Raw genomic sequence first — 6127 nt, forward strand, 5'->3', positions numbered from 1 at the left:
TTTTTCTGGCTAGTTTAAATATAAATTTGGGGGGTTATGACGCGAGACCGTCATTGAAATAAAGTCGTGTAAGGATTTGTGAAAAGGCTATTTTTCTTAGAGTAAAATTGGATTTAAGTCAAATCTCTTTGATAACATACACAATTAAATTTTTATTTTACTTGCATTTAGGCGCCAATTTAATAAAGAATTCTTATTTTAAATGTCTTCTGTCTCTTCGAATATTTAAATTTTATCAATTTTCAAAAACGGCTACAGCTAAATCATGATTTTTATCAAAAAAATATTAGCTAAACCTCGAAACTATGCATGTATATGGCAAAAAGGGTTTAGGTCGGACTTAAATTATATTTTTGGTTAATAGCTTCATTTTGCTGTACTTTTAAAATTGGCTAAAGGGTTTCAACACATTTTTGTCCTACAAATAATACAATTATTAAGAAATTATAATTGTAGAATTTTTAAATTGTATAATTGAGAGAAGTTGATGATAAAATATGGAAGAATAAGAATACAAATTATTTAATTCCACTTTACATTCAAAACCTAAGTTAAAAATTTTCATATTTATTCAATAAAAAATAGCATTGCTTGTACATTTATTAATTGAACCTAAAAATTAAGATATCCGATATGTTACATCTCAAAATAATTATTGGAAATATTAGCAGTGACTACTGTTACTATAGCTAACCGTGACCTAATCACGAGGGAAGAGAGCAAAATCTTCTACGTATAAAAAAAATGCAAATTTTTTGAAATTTACATGTTTTATGCTTATTTATATACACATAAGCAATGTTATATTACAAATTATAAAATCAAAGTAATTTTATTAGCAGAGTTTAAAATACCTATTAAATTTAATTAATTAAATATACTAAAATAAAAACAATGGTGATATATGAAATGAAAAAGACATTTATTGGTGTATATAAAGATATTATGCTTTCATCTAATAAATTTTATATTTAATAATGTATGTAAAGAATTTTTTCCTAAACTATATATGCCGGATTGGACAACCCTGATAAAATATAACCGATTAGACTAATAAATTTATGTTTTAAATATCTTGAATTTTTTTATATGTTATCCTTAAATCAACTGAAGAATCAACCCGATTCTCTTCGATTTATTTTTAAATTCGTATGATGGTAGTATAACTAACTAGTAAAAACACAAAATTTTAATGCCCAAAAGCTTACTTATGTGGCCATCTTTAGAAAAGCGAAAATTCCAAAATACACTTTAATTTTAAATATCTCAAAAATTAATTAAGCTAAATATAAAATTAATTTTATTCAAAATTCAAATACCTATAAAATAAAATAAATTTTTCTCCTAATTTTTTTTACAGATAGACATTATACTTCCTAATATTTGTACAAAATTCTTTATTGGGACAGGTATTGGGCCAGAAGTTATTACACTTTAAATGTAGAAGTATAGATACAATCGTTCATAAATATCATTTATATTAAAATTTATTCATAATTAAAAGGAAACTTAAAATTTAGATTTAAAAAAAAATGTTTTAAAAAAGTTTGGACTCGATCAGGCTTAAATTTTATATAAAATTAATGAATCCCGGAAAATAAACCCCCATGAATTTTTTTTCATTTTTATAGAATTTAGTTAAGAACTAATAATAAAGGTATATTTTTATTTGGCCTACTCTCCATAAAAAAATGCTTAAATAAGAAAAACTGATGTTTAAATTGGTACTGGGGAAAAATGCCTCAGTAAAATAACTATGTATTGTAAAAAAAATTAAGTATAGTAAAAATACAATACCATCTTTAAATATGATATTAAATAGACTAAATTTGACAAAACTTAGAAATAAGAAATGTTTATTTTATTGGTAAATCATGATTATGTATATACAAATTTTATAATAATTATATTGGTTGACATCGAATATTGAAGGATATCGCTCTTATAAAATCTGGAAGGCTTCGCACCCCATCACGGTATTCTTCGCAAAGTTTCTTTAGCCGAATCTGGTTGTTAGAACTCTGCGATTTTGTTTTCGATGTCCAACTACCTACGCGCCATCTTTCAAGTTTGGTTTCGTCGGCAGCCACCTCGCATTTCATTTTTTTAATGAGTACCCAGATTGATGGGTGTTTATTCCCAACCAGATTAGAAAAACGATAATTCCAACCTTCGCATTGATTATTTGTTCGTTCTTCATCTGAGAGAGTGCTCTGATTCACGTTCCAGGTTTCTGGAAGAAATCGAGGCTCACTTCGACGTGTTTGGGATTGAGAATTGCTTCTCATGACCTCCCTTGATACTCCATTGACATAATTTTTATCGAAATAATCAAGAATGTCCTTACCATTGCTCGGAGTAACTGATCTCAGGAATGTCATTGCATTGTCCATATCACATAACGGAACGAATGCTAAGCCGTCCATCATGCCACAAAAAAACTTAGAGTTTCATCGGTCCTGTATTCGCTTTACAGACCCAGCTTCTGAATTTTTCTATGTGTACTCATCCTCTAATTACGATGTGATCCCCTAATTGGAAAAATAAATATAAATTATTATACATATTGATAATCATACCAATGATACTCTTAACCGCGGTCATAGCAGACTTTTCGAAATCCATATATATATATAATGGATCAGGAAATAAATCCCTCTTCTGACATTTAGACATTATTGTTTGAAATATTATTTCATAAGTACTTTGAGTTTTTTTCTGGAGTACACAATAAACCGCTGTAATAAAAATATTGTTTATTGCTACTCTAATCACATATAATTGTAGAATTTTTTGGGGACATGGCAAAATTATCATCCATATACCACTCTGTCTTATTAGATATTAGATTCAAGGAATCATCTGTTGCGAACATTATTATGCGTTCTTCAGCTTGTGGGCCATTATCAAATAATAAAAATCGTTTTGAGTTCTGGGAGCCACAATTTGCCCAATCACCTATAATATTTAAATTTTTATGAAAATATAATTATATTTAAACTAATACCTTCAATAACTAGGTCTTTCAAATTCTCAAGATTTGAAGGGTGTTGCATTGTTTTGTGATTCCTTAGAGTTCTTTTTATAGAATCTTCCGATAACATATGCGACTGAACTCTTTGGTCTAATTTTACAATTTCCTCTGTATAAATTTGAAGAGGTTTTGCCAAAGAGTCTGCACATCGCTTCTTCATGTTAACAATGGATTTCATTGCTACTAGTCCATCAATATTTGATGGATGATTATGAGCTGTATCAAGAACCGGGTCTTGATTATCGAGTGTTGAAAAAAGTATTGCTCGGCATTTAAAAGAAGAATACTTTGAGCAGCGCCATCTAATCTTGTTTGAGCATTTTTTATGTATGGTATAAGAATAACCTTCAAATATGAGCTTTCTAGGATGAATAAGATCCATTAAATTTTTTTTTATAAAATATAAATTTTATAAATAAAATATTTTTGTAAATTTAATTTTTTTTTTGTCTTTATATACGGCATAAAGATCCAAATTATTATTGTTTAATTTTATATTTTAATTGATAAACAATTTTTATTCTTTTGATTAAAAATACATTTTAAAACATAATGATCATAATACATTTTAATATCTGTTCATTTAACTAGTTGCTGAACAATAATATTTTTAACAAATTATTAACTTGCAATTTTCTAAATACCAATTATAGCGTTTTTAATTTATAAACAATTTTTATTCTTTTGATTAAAAATACATTTTAAAACAATACATTTTAATATCTGTTCATTTAACTAGTTGCTGAACAATAATATTTTTAACAAATTATTAACTTGCAATTGTCTAAATATCAATTATAGCGTTTTTAATTAATAAACAATTTTTATTCTTTTGGTTAAAAATACATTTTAAAACTTTTAATAAGCTAAAAACTAAAGGTAGTTGCATATCAATGAGGTGAGAAATCATGAATAAATTAAAATTATCACATATATTCAAAATACCAAATGCAAAAAAATCGAGTATTTTCCATTTGCATTTTAATGGTTTCAACAACTGAATTAAATTGTATATTGGGTCAATTTATATTTGTTTCTATTATAATAAATCACGAATTTATTTCAATATTCATCTTTTAAATATGCAATGAATTAAGTTTCTATTTCTTTATATACTGGCTGCTAACAACCAATCAAGTTATATACAGATGTATTTCTAAAAATTGATTATCTGCTTAAATAAATTTGTATTTTAAAAAAATCTGTTTGGATTGGCCTATTTATGCAAGCAGTTACTTCTAATAATTTAGAATATATACATAACGTTTTAAGTATAAAAAGTAAATATAAATAAACCATCATATTAGGGGGTAAATTTAGATGGTGCATCATATTCATAGGAGGCACACCAACTCCAGCAAGGCCCGTGACAGTAGGAGGAGGTGGGGGTGGAGGAAGCATGAATGGTCTATCAGCAAAAAGTTGATGAAGTCATAATATTTTTAACAAATTATTAACTTGCAATTGTATAAATACCAATTCAATATAAATTATTGCTAGAATATATTTAAATATGAGAGTGTATAAAAATAATCCCAAGGGGTTTTTTCCTGGGGGTTATTTTCCGGGGGTTTTATTTCCTGGTGGTTTTTTTCCGGGGATTTTATTTCCTGGGAGTTTTATTTCCGGGGTTTTTTTCCGGGGTTTTTTTTCCAGGGTTTTTTTTCTCTAAAACAATGATATTATTGCCCTAAAATGAATATATTTTATAATTTTTCATAAAATGGATAGCTAATATTTTTTTTATTTATTTGTAGAATCATAAACTAAATTTAGCTCAGTATAATGATAAACTCTATATAATAAATTCTGTCCGAAAACAAATAATTATTATTTCGCATCTGGCTTTTAGGGACAAATAAATAAACATTCGAGCCGTATATATATTTTTATAAATCTTTCGGAGGGCTAGAAAAGGCCCTATGCAGATCACTAGTAGACATTGTGTAATATTTAACACATAAGTTTAGTTATTTTTTTTAGAAATAAAATAATTGTAAAAATATTTAAAACTTATTTAGAGAATTATTTATATTAAATAACTATCAATGGGAAATTAATATTTCCATAAATATGTTAATTAAATAATATCATACATCAAATAATCGAAGGAATTAGATTAAAATTAATATTTTTTGTGTCCCGGAAGTCGTTTGGCCGTTAAAAATCTATTTTTGAGATGTTTCCATTCTTAAATTTGCTGACAAATATATAATTAACCCTCAAGATATTAATTATCGCATAATTATATAAATCCATAGGTGTTAGTATATAATTTTCATAAGGACGTCGCAGGCTTGCTCTAAACGCTAACCTCTTAGTAATACTCCTTAAACTATCTCAAGGGGTTTTGCCAAGTGCAGCTGCAAAAAAATACCATTTTGCCTTGATCCCAAAATTGTTATAATGCTCACAAATTATTATAAAGTTTTTTTTAGGTTTTTATTCTCTCTTTATGTGGGGTGAAGAGATTATTAAGTTCACTTTTAATTATCATAGTTTTTTACTTTATTAATTTTCACAAAATCTTGTTATTTATTTCTTATAATGACTTCTAAATTAAGGCGTTTGCCTTATATTTAAAACAATACAATTTTAATAAACGCAAAATAATGGGATTTTTTAAGGATTTTATATTTAATGCTACTGTTCACATATATTACTCATTTTTAAAAATAAATGAATTACTATATATTTAATATAAAAATTTAAGCAACATTATATTTGAATTGTAATAACTCTTTACCCAATATTTGTCCAAATCTAGGACTTTGCACAAATATTAGGAAGTATAATGTTTATCTGTAAAAAAAATTTAAGAGAAAAAAGAGGTCGATTTTTATTTTATAGGCATTTCCGGTTTTCTATTTCCCGCTTTTGGTAATTTTAATTAAATCAATTTAATATCATATTAAAGGGTTTCATGACCTATTAATAAAATTTAAATTATGTTTTTTAATTAATTTTTGATATATTTATAAATATAGTGTATTTTGGAATTTTCGCATTTCTAAATTAAATTTTGCATTTCTAAAGATGGCCGTAAAGTTAAACAATTTCAAAAGAAATTTTTTTTTTTTATGTGATAAATAT

The sequence above is a fragment of the Gordionus sp. m RMFG-2023 genome, chromosome 4 (assembly GCF_954871325.1).
Source record: "Gordionus sp. m RMFG-2023 chromosome 4, tfGorSpeb1-WG-v2, whole genome shotgun sequence".
Taxonomy (NCBI): domain Eukaryota; kingdom Metazoa; phylum Nematomorpha; class Gordioida; order Chordodea; family Parachordodidae; genus Gordionus; species Gordionus sp. m RMFG-2023.